A 17,203-nucleotide genomic window follows, 5' to 3' on the forward strand; every position below is an offset into this window, starting at 1 on the left:
GCCAGTTTACAACGGGACCACCCATTTCTGCGCATGCACAGAAGCTTCCTGACAACATCCGGTTGGTGGGTGGAGCCTCCCGCTGTTTTTATTAATAGCTTGGCATAGGACCCGGGTACCTTCGAGACCGTCTTCTGCCACCAATAGCCTCCCACCGACCAGTCCGCTCCCACAGAGAGGGTCTCCTCAGGCTGGCGACACCCAGGGGGAGGGCCTTCTCTGTGGGAGCCCCAGCCCTGTGGAATGAACTGCCCCCGGAAATACGTAAGATCTCCGACCTCCGGGTGTTCCGCTGCGCACTGAAGACCCTGTTGTTCCGCCAGGCTGGCCTATCAACATAATAATTTTAAATTGGGGTATTTTAAATTTCTGGGGTTTTTAATTGAGCCAAATCTATTTAATCATTTTAATTTTTAATTGTTGTTTTGTCTTGTGTTTTTAAATAGGCTGTCCACCGCCCTGAGTCCTTCGGGAGAAGGGCGGTATAGAAATAAAATAAAATAATAATAATAATAATAATAATAATAATAATAATAATAATAATAATAGTAATAATAATAATAACCTGTTCTTGCAAACTGGTCCGAACCGGGGGCAACCCACCACTGATGTGGGGACGGGGGAGGGGGGAAGTAACTGCATTCCTCTGCAATTCAAAGGATTTCTGCTCTGGCTTGCTGCGCTCTCTCTCTCTCTCTCTCTCTCTCTCTCTCTCTCTCTCTCTCTCTCTCTCTCTCTCTCTCTCTCTCTCTCTCCCCCCCCCATGCATTGGATTTGACCCATCCAATTAAAATCCTTCCAATTTGTCATATGATGTATTGGATGAACCCCTCCCCAGTGGAACAGCTAGGTCATTTTACAGTCTGGACAGAGTCATCTTGGGGGGGGGGGGTAGCAGGGAGGGTCTCTGATTTGGGAGTAAGTTTGTTGCAGAAAATGATAATATTGATATATTTAAAGAAAATCTGATGAACCGAGCAGAAGTGGACTTATAACGGTTCATTTAGTGACCGTTCAAAGTTACAATAGCACTAAAAAAAAGTGACATGACCATTTTTCACACTGGCGACCATTGCATGACGACCTTATGGTCATGTGATCAAAATTCAGACGCTTGGCAACTGACTTATATTGCTGACAGTTGCAGCATCCTGGGATCATGTCATCCCCTTTTGCGACCATCTGACAAGGAAAATCAATGGGAAAACCACTTTCACTTAACAACTTAACATGTTCAGTTAGCACCTGTACCACTAACTTGAGAACTGCTATGATCCACCTAGGAACTGTGGCAAGAAAGATCATAAAATGGGGCAAAATTCACTTAACAAATGTCTCATTTAGCAACAGAAATGTTGGGCTCAATTGTGGTCGTGAGTCAAGGACTATCTGTATTGATAATTTGGACTGCTTGTTTGCTGTCCTATCCCCAAGCACTCCTTCCAGGGGGCCATTTTAGAGGTCCTTCAGTTTCGAGGCCCTCAATTCTGCCTTGAGGTCCTCCTTTAACTCAATTTCATGCTTCAGTTCTTCCGCTGTGTTTGTCTCCTGCCAAAAGGCAAGGAAAAAGAGACACACTAGTACTTGCTTGTTGGTTGAAATGCCAAAGTAAATCTGGTGCAGCCAGGAGAGCGCTAATAGTGATGCCCCAAATCTTGTAACACCAGATAATTTAGGATTTAGGAGGTTTGAGGAGTTTTTTGTTTTTGGTAGAAATACACTGTACCCTCAGAGATTTCACAAGGAGATGAGATCTGCAAATTCTTTTACTTCCTTTAAGGTCATGAGGAAAATCAGCTGTGCCTTTCCTTTAGGGAGAGTGACTCATTACGTGATAATTACACCTCAGTGGGATGCCTTTCCCCCTGTAATTTTCCCACTTTAATTCAGAGGGCTTCTTTAGGGCTCAAAAAAAAGGGCAGGGCACTTCCAACAGCTGTCCAGTTGCAACTCTGTCCTTTCATTTCAGCACGTTGGGAGTGTACAAACCAAGGTTGAAGCATCACTTAGTACACCTCTTCTTAATTAGGGCTGCTGCGGGGTTTCTATCTTGCTTCTTTTAAAGGGTCAAACTGGTCTCGCCGGTGCGAACCTCAAGAAAAGATGTTCACACATCACACTGGTGTATTGTTCAGGTCAGAAAGCCAAGGATTCACAACTTTTTTTTTTCCTGATTGTCCTTTCAGAACAATTCACAATTTCTGATTGTCCTTTCCCTTTCATTCGTTTTTGTCTTTCTCCATTTCTCCTGCACATGTAAAACTGAGACATCTGTAACAGTGGTGAAATCCACATTTTTTTACTACCGGTTCTGTGGGTGTGGTTTGGTGGGCATGGTGTGGCTTGGTGGGCATGGTTGGTGGGCGTGGCAGGTAAGGATACTGCAAAATCTCCATTTCCACCCCACTCCAGGGGAAGGATACTGCAAAATCTCCATTCCCACCCCACTCCAGGGGAAGGATACTGCAAAACCCCCATTCCCTCCCCACTTCTGGGGGAAGGATATTGCAAAATCTCCATTCCCACCCCACTCTGGGGCCAGCCAGAGGTGGTATTTGCCAGTTTTCGGAACTGCTCAAAATTTCCGCTACCGGTTCTCCAGAACCTGTAAGAACCTGCTGGATTTCACCCCTGATCTGTAACAAATCTATGACAATGATGACAACAAATCTAAGGTACTGTTTCAACAAATAGGAATGGATAACACATCTCTATTAGAATTTCTTGCTCAGCAAGAAAAATAATAGGAATGGATGATTTGCCATTAAATGTCAGCTGAATGGGGATGGGGGATGCTGGTGATCGAAAACATGGATCTGGGAAGTTCCATTTGATATGTGAGCTATGGGTTACTCATAGCTGGTTTAGCACCATGTACAAACTCTGGTTGTCTGACTTACAACCTGGGAAGCTGATCTGGGAAACTGCAACCCAAAATGAGCTCTCCTTTGACTAAATCCCATTGTACTTACTATTATTTACTTCTGACTAAATACGCAGAGGATCATGCTGTAATTTTCGAAGCAACAGGCTCCAGGTTTTTAGTAGAACTCCAGCCTCTTCAGAAAATTATAGTGTTCATTAAGCCAATTTCAACCATTAAACCAATTTTGAATTTGACATAATTATACAATGCAGAGATACATTCTTAAACCCTGGATTTCCCACAGTAGAACTCTATCCTGGAACTAAGGCAAACTGCTTTGAGAGGGAAACTACTTGTGTTAAATATGAAATAAAGAATATGTGCAAACTGCCAGACGTGAATAGGAGTGGAAAATACAGACATATCCTCAAGTGCTGATTAATGCATTAATAAATAATAGGGCTTGTTAACTGGATGCAAATTTGGGAGTGAACAAATCAATTGTGAGTCAACAATCTTTCCCCCCCTGTGTTAAGTACCTTGGAGTCATCTGCAAAGCTTTAGATGTTTGGCTACCATGGAAACCACTCACTGCATTCCATTATACGGGGTAGTCTGGAATGCAAGAGCGATCTCTTACCTTTGCAGTTTGTACAGGTGGGCCTTCTGTGCTGAACAGAATGATGATGCAGGCAAGCTACCATAAGAAACCATGCACTTTAAAAAGGTTCTTTCAACTCAGCGAAAAGAAACTGTATTTGAGAAGGCATATATTCCAAGTTGGTCTGTCACTATTTTCCCTCCTTCCTAGCAATTGCTGTTAATTTGGAAATTCCATCTTCAGAGTTCAGAAGACACTAGCTAGTATGGCACGTCTCATAGTGTGGTCTGCCTTGTTTCAATTTAGCATGCTGCATAATCTAAGGGATGCGGTCGCTCAGTGGCTAAGACGCTGAGCTTGTCAATCGAAAGATCGGCAGTTCAGCAGTTCGAATCCCTAGTGCTGCGTTAACGGGGTGAGCTCCCATTACTTCTCCCAGCTTCTGCCAACCTAGCAGTTTGAAAGCATGTAAAAAATGCAAGTAGAAAAATAGGGACCACCTTTGGTGGGAAGGTAACAGCGTTCCGTGCGCCTTTGGTGTTTAGTCATGCCGGCCACATGACCACGGAGACGTCTTTGGACAGCACTGGCTCTTCGGCTTTGAAGCAGGAGATGAGCAACACCCCCTAGAGTCGGGAACGACTAGCACATATGTGCGAGGGGAACCTTTACCTTTGCCTTTATAATCTAATCACTGTGGACCGAAAACTAGGGTTTATGGCTCATCATTAAGTTGGGCCCTTGCCCTTGTGGCTTATTTAACAAAACATGGTCAAGAAAGCAAGGCATAGAGCAGAGATGGCACCTAGCCACTAAAGAAATCAAGTAGGCTTGTACAAGGCAACCATCCTTTGATGGTTGCCTTATATCACAAGATACTTTGTGCTGCTTCAGAGGCCTCCTGTGAACACCACAGCTATCTGGAAGAAGTAACAGAAGGCCCTGGATGGTTTTTTTTTTTTTTTTTTAAGAGGCAGAGATCTTGGGCTTCCCAAAATCATTTCAAAGAGGGATCTCAAAGGTGCTTTCTTTTTCTTCCTTGTGGAATAAGAAGAAAATGTTTCGCTTCTCATCCAAGAAGCTTCATCAGTTCTGATGGCGGGAGGATCGAAAGATAGGTACGGACAATTGAGACGGATGGTGGGGGGGATGGAAGAATAGACTCTGATATGGTGGAAGGGAAGGGATGGAAGGATTGCACTTCTTTGCAGTCATCTGGTCATTGGCACTTTTCCTGAGAGTTCTTGAGGCCACTTAGGGGTTTATCTTTGCCCTCGGGGTGCAATTGGTTGTGGAATCTTCTTAGAACTGCAAGGGTTGTGTTGTAAACTGGAGATAGGTGGTGTCTTATTCCTCCCTCTCTGTTGAGGGAGGGGTGTTCAATTCTAGCATAGTGGCTGGGGATGACTTCATACATATCTGGGTTACACACATCTTCAAAGGGATGCTGTGCTTTGACAAACTTTCAAAGGAAACACCCTTTTGAAACATCTTTGAGAAGCATCATATTCCCTTGATTCTGAGCATAGCAATGGCAGGCCCTTTGCTCAGCCAAAGTGGCTTTTGTCTATGCTCAAGAGGTCAGGTCCTCCACTCCCCATGCTTCTTCAGTCTGAACAATATGCCTCCTTGAAGTAGATCATCTATTTACAAAAGCTTAATGTAAGTGCCCCAGCAAAAGTGAGAAAACAAAGCTAGGCTCTTCCCAGGCCTATTCTGGAAACATGCTTAACGACTGTAGTCAATCTCCAAAAAACCCACATGTAGTAAATGGTGAGTTAAAATGTACGATGTCATGCTAAAGTTATTTTAGAATCTTCTCCATCAAAAACAACTTCTTCCCAAATCGTGTTTTCATAGGGAGTAGCCTGACAAGGCATTTATTTGGTTTTCATGGGAGTGTCAAAATAATGCTGTGAATTCTTCCTGCTGAAAATAGAAATTCATACTCCCAAGTGATGATGAAATAACATCTTCATATAAGAGAATTCTTAAGTGTAAAATGAAAAATAAACACAGCCTCAGCAACACTTTCCCTATAGGACAAGGCCTATTGCTCTTCCATTGTAGCTCATACTGGATGGTTTTGAACCAGCCTAAATTGATGCCTCCCATTCACACCTTAACTCTGTGACTGGGATGAATCTAAGAAATGCCGTGAGGAGCCGACATTCCCATGGTTTGTTGCTCTTCTTCCTATTCAGACAATATAGGTAATCACAAAACTTTTTCCTTTGAATGTGTTTTAAAATGTTCAGAGATGATGACCTCTTGCTAATTTGCGAGTCCGCTGAAGATGCTTCTTTTAGTGATTCTGTCTTAGCATTTATCCACACTGCCTAGTTACTGTTCTGTACAATAGTACAATTATTGTAACTTTTTCCTTATAAATAAATGTGCGCTTGTTCAAAATCCAGCAGAAATTTAAGAGGTTTTAAATTACTATTTTTCTTTCTCTGGCTTTTCTACTTTTCCCTGTGCTTCTTTTTCTTAACTCTAGTGTTGTACCATTTCGTTGTTTTTTTTCCTAACTGGATGGGTTTACCCTTAGCTCTCAAATAACCCTGTTGGATGAAATGCCCATCTGTGTTCAGTTCCAAGTGGGAAGAAATACACTAGAAACATGGAGACTGCTTGGAAAGATGGTTTAATGGTGGACAGGATCACATGGTTTGAGGTCCTGGGCAAAAAGAGCACATGGATGTGTGTGTGTGTGAGAGAGATTTATACACTCTCTTGGGCGTTGAATTTTAGCTTCCTGTTCCTGTGGCAAGCTATTGGCTGCTGTAGCAGAGGTGGGTGTCAGCAGGCTCTGACACTTCTGGAGAACTGGTAGCAGAAATTTTGAGTAGTTCAGAGAACTGGTAGTAAAAATTCTGACTGGCCCCGCCCCCATCTATTCTCTGCCTCCCAAGTCCCAGCTGATTGGGAGGAAATGGGAATTTTGCAGTAACCTTCCCCTGGAGTGGGGTGGGAAGGGAGATTTTACAGTATCCTTCCCCTGGAGTGGGGTGGGAATGAAGATTTTATAGTATCCTTCCCCTGCCACACCCACCCAGCCATGCCACACCCACCCAGCCACACCCACAGAACCGGTAGTATGAAATTTTGAAACCCACCACTGTGCTTAGGGATCATAGCTAACCTTGTAGGTTTTCTGAATCAAGCTTGGTTGAATTGTGCTGGGTGATGTAAGGAAAGGGCTTTGGGCAATTCCTATTATGACTGAGGGCTAATCCTATCTTTGCTGGATCTTGGGTGAGGGTATTTGCTTATGAATAGACCTAGCTATCTCTTTATCTCTTAAGTGCTGACATCTGCTGTGGGCTATTGAGGAGGCTATTAAGAGTGAATCTGCTTCCTGCCGAAAAAAAAACAACCATTTCCGTTCTCCATTTCTCATCCAGGGAAATATAATATTCTGCCTTTTTAATATTTCCTAGAATATTTCATCCTTCTAGGAGATGGGTGGGTGCTAACTTCCTACAACCCTAATAATAACCTATCTGGAAAACATATGAGATGGACTGGAGATGTATTGTTGTTGTTTAAAGCACCTGGAAAACTGGGGAGCTCACAGAAAGAAACAATGATTACAAATTCTGCAGGATTTTGATTCACCAACACTTTTTTTTGTGAGACAAAAATTCAACCTTGGAGCTACAATGGCACTTAAAATAAAAAGACATCTTTAACAGGTATGAGAAAATTGGGTGAGTGCTGACCCAGTCAAAGGGGCATTTGTGCCTCTGCAAAAGTAGCAAATACTTTGCTCAGATTAGCCTGCAAGAGATTGAAATGCTTTCTCCCAAGCTGACAGAAGCATTTGAGGAAAAGTGTTTTGGGGAACTGAAGGAAGGGGGAAAAAAATGCACCCAAAGGTTGCTTTGAAGGAGAATGGGGGATTAATAGAGGGCAGAATCATTTGTTTCTGCCTTCCAGAAAAAAAAATTAGTTTGTTTTGGCAACAAGGCAATTGGGTAGAGCAAATAAGCCCTCAGGTTCTTAAACTAGGGTCAAGCTGGCATGAGTGTGGCATAGAAACAGGAAGGGCAGCATGCTCTCAGAGATCATAGAGTTCAACTTCGGCATGCATGCTTTCTGAATAATCCTTCTTGTTTCTTCCATTTTTAAAAAAAAAACTGGTTTGAGTTGCAGTCTGGAGAGGGATTTCTTTGCTGGCTTCAGGATGTTGTCTTCCTAAGATCAGCCTAGCATCTGCCCATGCTACAGGCCATGAGGAAGAAGTCCTGGAAATCACAGGTTGTGTTAATGCCTCTAATCCAGGTGTGAGTTTGTTGAGGGCATCCATTCCCCCTCAAATCCCGATTATCACCTTCCATTGTTTTTCTACCCTGAGCCAAGGGATATTCTTAAAAAGTCTCCCAAGAGTAATGGAGAGGAAAAAAGCACAGGATACCTATTTAGCAAGGAGGTAAACACTTCTGTTCCTGATTTTTTAAAAAGGCAGTGGTTACTCTTTTTCAAAGGCAATATAAAAACATTTTAGTCCATACTACACATTTGGGGAAGACGGAGAGAAAGGGCTTACTCCAGGGATGGGTTCTACTTACCTTTACTACTGGTTCGCAATGGGATTGCCTGCACGCGCTCGCTTTGCTCACACACATGCCTTACTTATGCGTATGCTCAGAAGCTTCTGTGCATACGCAAATCACTTCTAATGACATCAGGCTCAGTGAGCAAAACCTCCTACCAGTTTTACTACTGATTCTATAGAACCAGTCTGAACCGGGTGCAACCCACCACTGGCTTACTCCCATCTCAATGTAGCATAGCCAATGTTTGGCATTACCTTTTAGAAATCTCTGTATTGGGTATGATTGAAAGAAGGATCAGGAGCCTCTGCAGTGAACCACAGTGATGCCAGAATCACAATCGTGGGATAGCTCCTTCTGCAAATGCTGCCTGGACATATTTGTGTGTAGACACAAGTGCATAAATTCCAACAGAATAGAATAGAATAGAATTCTTTATTGGCCAAGTGTGATTGGATACACAAGGAATTTGTCTTTGGTGCGTATGCTCTCAGTGTACATAAAATAAAAGATACGTTCATCAAGAATCATAAGGTACAACACTTAATGATAGTCATAGGTTACAAATAAGCAATCAGAAAACAATATCAATAAATCGTAAGGATACCAGCAACAAGGTTACAGTCATATAGTCATAAGTGGGAGGAGATGGGTGATGGGAACAATGAGAAGATGAGAAGATTAATAATAGTGCAGACTTAGTAAATAGTTTGACAGTGTTTGTGTGATGACACAATCAATCATATGCTCCCCACTTCAGTTCCACTTCTCCCGGCAGATGTTTATGAGAATGACACTAGAAAATGTGGCCCTGTTTGCACTCCGTCTGTAACGCCGTCTTCGTTATCGATCATACTAGCAGTGTAAAAATCCTAATTTGGGGGATTTCCTGAGCCTTTTTCCCAGGAAGTGCTTGATATCCCATGAGCCTTTGCCACAGAAGAGTATTAGCAAGTACTGCATCATTAGCAATTTCATCGTAGGCCGTGACTGACAGTAAGTGAGGCTTTGTAGATCAGGCAGGGTTTCAGAGTTGTATTCTGTGCTGCTCTGCTCCACTTTTACCAATGACGGCCAAAAAGGAGAAACTGGCATTTTCCAATCCTTCTTTCTCTCCAGTTCTTTTTCTTGGAGGACTGGGAAATAAATCAGGATGATAGACAGTCTTGGTGTTCTCACAGCATGGCTGATGGGTGGAATTAATTTAATCATGTTGTCTGAATTGGGCTAAATCTAATTCCCTTGGGATTAGTTGATGGTGTTAATTGGCCCTCCTTACATGTTCCCACAATGCACTAATTACCCCCACCGACCCAATTAAGCATGTTGTTGGGACACAAGTCATGTGGCTTTGAAGGAATTCTCCATATGATTCAGGTTATTTTTACCACACCTCCAAAATGTTTGTTGGCAATCAATTTTCCTGGGTGGCTTAAAAATAATTCAAACTATCTAAATGTTTTCCCATGGATTAACACGAAGGTCCATCATTTCATGAATACATTTTAGTAAAATTCATTATTATTATTATTATTATTATTATTATTATTTTATATGACAGTATACACAACAAACGAGATGACCATGCTGGATTTCGTAGCCCAAATCACTAGTTGAAAACTTCCCAAGCGTTTAGGACTGCGTGATGTATCTGTGGATTATTATTAAATGAAGATTATGGAAGACCATGTCTTTGGAATTCTGAAGCCTTTTTTGGCCAACAGATGGAAGTCATTTTTGGTCAACCATCCCACTGGTTCAACTTCAGGTTTTGCAAAAGTGTTGAGCTAAAATAATGAAAGAAAAAGACGAGTGGAAAAGTTCATTCCTGTTTTGCCAAAAGAATACATTCAATATAAATGTCTATGGAGATTCTCAGTCATCCAGGTCCTGGTTGTCCCAAAGGTGCTTTTTCAAGAGGCAACTGGACTTTCTGATTTTTTTTGAAGACATTTTGCTTCTCATCCAAGAAGCTTCTTCAGCTCTGACTGGATGGTGGGGAATGGAAGGATTTATATTCCTTGCAGACAGCTGGTCATTTGCATTCTTTTAGAGAGTCGTTGAGGCCACCTGGAGGTTCATCTGTGTCATCAGGTTCACCTGAGTAGTGCAAATGGGTGTGGAGCCTTCTGTTGAAAGGACTGTTGCAGACTGGAGATAGATGATATTGTATCCCTCCCCCTCTGCTGAGAGAGGGCTGTTTGGTGGTCTCAAACACTCTCTAAAAGAATGCAAATGACCAGCTGTCTGCAAGGAGTATAAATCCTTCCATTCCCCACCATCCAGTCAGAGCTGAAGAAGCTTCTTGGATGAAAAGCGAAACATCTTCAAAGAAAAACCAGAAAGTCCAGTTGCCTCTTGAAAAAAGCACTTTTGGGACATTCAATATATATTTACCCATATAAATAACTAGAAGCAAAGAGAGAGACAGGGACGCCTGTCTTTTTGAAAATCAAGTTCGACATGGAGATTTTCTTAGTTTTGCATATCAAGGGTGTAGCAGTTAAAAATCAAGTCCATCTTCACTCAGAAAGTTACTGGGAGACTTTGATTTGATTATTATCTCCGAGTCCAACCCAGCCTACCTTATAATGTTGTTATGGAGAAAAAAATGGAGAAAGAGAATCCTATAGACGCCATCTGGAGCTCTTCCATTAGAAGAGATATGGGCTAGGAATTGAATGAATTGAATGAAAATGTAACTCATATCATTGTGCTATTTATGGAGCAGGCTCATAGATGTAGTTTGTTACTGATTCATACTATTGCCGTACTAATTGTAATTTTCTGGTCCTGTTATAATGTTGATTATTTTGTTCTCCTGATTAGCCATGAGTTGGCAATTGTAGTTTTTGTATTAGGTTTTAAGGTACTTTTAAAAGGTACTGAGACTGGATTTTATTGATTTGATAAGCCAGTTAATGAAATTAAATATAAGGTTTTTTTACAGGCAATGATAAACTAAAGAGAGGAGGACTCCACTCAGCTCATAGCTCTAAACTTTGACCTGCCTTCCTTCCTGTTGAAAGCGTGGCTTATTCATACAATTCAATTTTACCATTTCAACAGCTGTTTTCTGGAGTCTCAAGACTTTCATATGCTAAGTCCTCATTTAACAACCACAGTTGAGTCCGGCAAATTAGCAAAGCAGTCACTAACTGAAACCAAAGCTGTGCTTATGACCTTATTTTCTTTTGCAAAGGTCATACATTTAAGGATTGGTTGTAAAGTTACTTTTTCATCACTGCTGTAAATGAGGCAGTCACTAAACCAAGGCTACTTCTAGTGGAACTTGACAATCCTGATATTCTTCTAAGTGATTGGTGGCACCATATCCTTTCAGTTTCTGTCCTGTCTTTCCTAATCTAAAAGGCAGCTGGAGACTTCAACATCTCTTACATAGAGCTTCTTTAGTGGAAGCTATTAGGATGGGAGATGATGGCTGCCTAATGCAATTGGTTTCTTTAAGAAGTGAATGCTGGTTATCTCTCTCTGTGCGCCCATGTGTAAAACAGAGAGGGAACTTGGTATGCTGCAGGTCAGAAAACTTTGGGAGATTGAAAATTCAGCACTGTGCAGCTGATACATCCAGAAGGAAGCTGAAATGGGCAACATGATAGTAGTGTTCCAATATCTCAGGGGTTGCCACAAAGAAGAGGGAGTCAAGCTATGCTCCAAAGTACCCGAGGGCAGGACAAGAAGCAATGAGTGGAAACTAATCAAGGAGAGAAGCAACCAAGAACTGAGGAGAAATTTCCTGATAGTTAGAACAATTAATCAGTTGGACAACTTGCCTCCAGAGGTTGTAGATGCTCCAACACTGGAAGCTTTTAAGAAGAGATTGAACAACCACTTGTCTCAAATGGTATCAGGATTCCTGCCTGAGCAGGGGGTTGGACTAGAAGACCTCCATGGTCCCTTCCAACCCTGTTATTCTGTTCTGTTATTCTGAAATGGTGCTAAAGTTGTTAAATGTACGCATCTCAGGATACTTTTCACACATGTTGCAAAATATGTGTGTGAATGTTTCTATCCATTTTACATCTTTTACAAAGAAAAAAAAATAGATAAGTGGGGAGGGGGAGGAGAGAGGGAGAGAGATGTGAAATGTCAAACTTCTCTGCCAAAACGAGAAGTTTGGTAAAATGTATTGATTTAACCTGGGCACCAGACAAGCTCACCTAAGGCAGAACCAACAGTAGATAGGTGAGATTTGTCAGATTCTTCCACTTCCCACTTTCCTTACTGGGGAGAAAAATACACTGGCATGTGCAGTAGACAATTATCTTTAACTTGAGCTTTCGCCGGTGAACATGAGCACACAGGAGGAGAGGTTAAGAGGAGGGTGCCCACTGTTTCGTAATGCAGAGAATGCAAATACCCAATGGGTGCTTTGCCAAGTGGGTGGAGGCTGGAGCCGTTGCCAAGGCAGCCTCTGCTGAGCTTATGGTGTGACTGGAGCCAAGGTGCACAGCGAGAGTGTCTATTTCAGTCTCCTGCTGCCAGGATCACACAGGGCAAAGTCTGGGGCATAGGCCCAATAACCAATGGCTAGTGTTAAGCATGCTTTCTCTCAGCCTCCCCCGCCCCCGACTACCTCTTACAGAAGGGAGGCCTCCTCCCGCTTTCTAAGCTTGTGGCCTGGCATTGAAGCAAGCTTGCCTATTAATTCCCACTGAAGTCTCCTTCTCCCCAACCGTGTTTGTCTGAAGTCAGATTTGTGTTACACCAACAGAGGCTGGGATGGTAGTGGAAGAGGGGCAGAAGGTGGAGGAAAGGTGTGATTGTGGTTTGTGTGGGTTGAGCTGTGGAATGTCGGCATAAAACTACAAATGGGTCACCTGAGCTCCATGTTCTGCCTCTGTTGCTAAACTTTGTTAGCATGGAACCCAGGGTGACTCCAGTGCAAATTGCAAATTGCACTTAGCATTGTTTAAAAACAACGACTATATAATGCCATACTCTGCTCTAAAGCTACAAATCTTGCCTGCCCCCATCATATGAATTTGATTGTTAGTCTAAATGTGGTGATGGAGAATCTATGATATGCATATTAGAGGTGATAGGCCATGTCGTTTGTAATGACAAGCCAGGCCTCCAGACTCTCTAGAAGTTGCACAAGAATGTTCTTGTGTGATTTTTCAGAGGCTACACAAGAACAGGGCCTTCTCACACAACTTCTAGAGGCCTCGTGAGAGAACACCACATTCTTATGTGGCCTTTGCAGCCTCCAAAAAGCATGGAAAGTTCTCATGCAGTCTTCAGAGGTCACATGAGAATGTGGGGTTCTCTCATATGGCCAGATCCTCTGGAAATCATGAGGGAAGGCTTTGCTTTTGCATGACCTCTGGGCCCTCCAAAAAATGCACGGGAACCAGGACATGTTTTCCCGCTCTTTTTGGACGCTGCAAGGCTACACAAGAACACTCTCTGAAGTTTCCAGAGTGAAGGCCTCGTGTGACCTGGAGGTGCCTTGAGTAGACATTGTTTTTCTGAGAGGGCAGAATGTTTATTTCACAAAGTATAGTACTGTACCATTGCAAACGGTAATGAATACTTTGGAAGTGATTATTTCAAATAATAATGAATGCATTAGAAATATATTCCCTTTGCTGCCTTTTCCAAACTCTCAACAAACCATTGCCCTTTGAAATGTTTAATTGAAAGTGATATCCACATCACTTGACCTGGCACTACTTTAAACCAGGTAGTGACATGAAAGACACTCAAGCCACTTTCAGCTATATCTTTCCTTTCAGCCTCACTTTACCTCAGTTTCTTATAGTGTTACTTATACTTGTCCAGGGTGGGGATGGGGGGGGGCTGTGATGCTCCAGAAGTATCAAGTTTGGCATTTTCTGAATTTTTGACACATTGAACCCAAAAGGTCCACCATCACTGTTAATGCTTCCCAGAAAACTCCCCGGTTGCTGGGTAAAACATTGCCCAAGCAATGTAACAGAAGATTCTTCCTCGTCCCACATCCATGTCTTGTTTTTAAGAGGACTAACCCTGGAACCATGTTGCACTCCAAGTATACACTTATTATAGCTCAGATGCTAAAAATATATTAGGCAGAACAGACATCTGTTCCTGAAATATTTTTATGGCTTCCATTCTGCAGAGTAGACCTGGCTCATTTTTCCTGGACCATTGCTTCTGGAGTTAGGACTGAAACAAACATATATTTATTGTGATGTACTTAACCAACCAACTTTGATGATAAGGATCAGTGGTGAAATCCAAATTTTTTTACTACTGGTTCTGTGGGCATGGCTTGGTGGGCGTGGTGTGGCTTGGTGGGCGTGGCCACCCCACTCCAGGGGAAGGGTACTGCAAAATCCCCATTCCCTCCCCACTCCTGGGGCCAGCCGGAGGTGGTATTTGCCAGTTCTCTGAACTGCTCAAAATTTCCGCTACCAGTTCTCCAGAACCTGTCAGAACCTGCTGTATTTCACCCCTGATAAGGATGATGATTATGATGATATTTATTTAGTTGTGTCTGATTCTTGGCGATTCTATGGGCCAGGTCTCTCCCCATCTTCCGATCTTGCACTTCTTGGAATTGTTCTGTGGAGGTAATGGAATCTCTTGTGAGAGGGAATAATTGCAGCTAATTGAAACAACTTAGCACTTACACTTGGAAGGATCCTTTGTATTTAGCTTGCATGCACATCGAAGAAAACCATTTGAAATTGCAAATAGTCCAAAACACAGCAGCCTTTCTTCTGACTGGCACTAGTTTCTATGATTATATTACACCTATCTTGAAGCTATGCATTGGCTACCAATTGATTTCCAAATGTAATTCTGGTTTTGACTTTAAAAAACAACAACAACAAACTCTTGATGCCTGTTTATTTTCAGGACCACTTACTCCACTAGAGTCAACCTGCTAAGAAGATCCTATCAGGAGAAGTTGCCATTTCATAAGGGGATGGGGCAAGGGTGCATGCATATTCTGAAGCCAAGTTATACTCTTTTTCCAATTCTGTATAACTGATTGAAATGGGTCCCAACTCTTAGTGACCATATAAATCTATGATGCTCTGTCTCTAACTTGCTCTTTTCTGGTGGTGTATCCATTGTCACTGTAACTGAGTCCAACTGTTTTGCTGCTGGTCATCTTCTTCTCTTTATTTTTTCCACTTTCCCCAGCATTAGAGTCTTTTCCAGAGAGCTGAATCTTTATACAATGTATCTAAAACAGGAAAATTGGACCCTGGTCATTTATGTCTTGAATGAGAATGCTTGGTTGATTTGTTTTGATGAACCATATGTTTGTTTTCTTGGCTGTCCATGGTATCCTCAGATGTCTTCTCCATTACCCAAGTTCAGAAGTGTCAATACTCTTTTTAGCCTGCTTCTTCAAAGCCCACCTTTCATTTCCCTACTTTGGAACAACCTTCCTTTAATAGACGGCCTGTTCTAAAGCTGGATTTTATTAGGTGATGTATGCATTGTATACTACTGTATATTTTATTTAGTACACCAGTGTGAACTGATTATGATTGAGTGGCATATGAGTTTGACCAATGAATTTAAAAATGGCAAAGTAATTATTTTGCTCTAAGTAAGGAATGGGTGAGCTTCATGCAAGCCCCAGTGCTTTATTTCTGCTCCCCCAATGCTCCAAGATTCAAATGTTCCTCCAATTTGACAAGAAATTTGATGGTAAAATGTCCATTTGGAGGCAAGATTCCCCCCCCCCTGAAAAATAAGGTTGGGAAGAGGATTAACGTTAAACCTGCTTCGCTATACAACACCACTTGCACCAGGGGTGAAATCTAAAATTTGTTACTACCAGTTCTGTGGGCGTGGCTTGGTGGGAGGTGGTGGTAATGTGACTGCGTGGGCGTGGCCAACTTTTTTTTTTTACTTTTAAAAGCATTTTTTCTACAACCTTAAGAGGTTGCAGAAAAAAATGCTTTTAGAAGCCTCTGACGATCAGGCAAGTCGGCTGGGATCGCCAGAGGCTTTTAAAGGCATTTGTTTCCCTACAACCTCTTCGGCCAAAAGGGTTGCAGAAAAACATGCTTTGAAAAGCCTCTGACGATCCCAGCTGAGCCGCGCGATCATCAGAGGCTTTTTAAAAAAAAACTTTTAAAAGCATTTTTTCCGCCGAAGAGGTTGTAGAAAAAATGCTTTTAAAAGTTAAAAAAACAGCCTCTGATGATCGCGCGGCTCAGCTGGGCATGGCGGGGGGGGCCGCAGGGATTTTTGCTACCGGTTCTCTGAGCCACCCACCGCCATCGCTACCGGATCGGGCGATCCGGTCCGAACCGGGAGCATTTCACCCCTGACTTGCACCCTTGAAATCCCTACCTCTACACCAGTGGTGGGTTTCTACCAGTTCGCCCTAGTTTGGGCGAACCAGTAGTGGCAGCGGCGGGAGGCTCTGCCCGGACATCATCACGGATGCTCTGTGCATGTGCAGAAGTGCCACATGCAAGCAAAGCAAACGCACACACACACACACTCCCGGTTCCAAACCGGTAGCGAAGCTAAGAGGAACCCACTACTGCTCTACACCCGAAATAGCTCAAAGCACTCAATTGAAGCATTCTGAGCTGTGGCAATTGAAAAAAAAAAAAGCAAGAAATTAGAGGTAGTTGACCTCCTAAGGTCCAAAATCTTAGTTTCGTCTCCCACCCTTAAAAATCAGGGGGAAAAATATATCTCTCTTTCTCCTTTGGGTTTTGCTCTTCTGGTGTGATTACCATTTTACTAGAAAGCTTCTTGTAGCTCTTAGGCTAATCAGGGGAAAGAATTGAGGTCCCTGAACTCTGTAGGTTTCCTATTTCAGCTGGAAGTACACATGCAGGGAGTAAGCCAGATATGATTCTCCTACGTTTTTATTAAGAGCAAGAAAGGGAATGAGAGGCATTAACTCAGAGACAGAATTTTTGCTTTGTATGTAGGGATCTCAGCTTCCATTCTTGGCATCCTTAGATAGGAAGAGTCCTTTTCTAATCCTCTGTAACTAAAAGGCAGCCAAACTCCTTGGGCTTCTGATCGTTTTACCCTTGCCATCATGGCTTTTGGCCTAATCTTTTGGTCATGTGGTGTAGGTATTATAAAACTTGAAGTATGAGAACTCTGAAGACTATTATATAATTTGGAATAAATGGTATGAATGGCTTGGGACTAGAAATAGAGAATAATAAATACCAGGGA

Source organism: Pantherophis guttatus, chromosome 1, assembly GCF_059756535.1.
Source record: "Pantherophis guttatus breed Tessera chromosome 1, ASM5975653v1, whole genome shotgun sequence".
In the NCBI taxonomy this organism is placed as follows: domain Eukaryota; kingdom Metazoa; phylum Chordata; class Lepidosauria; order Squamata; family Colubridae; genus Pantherophis; species Pantherophis guttatus.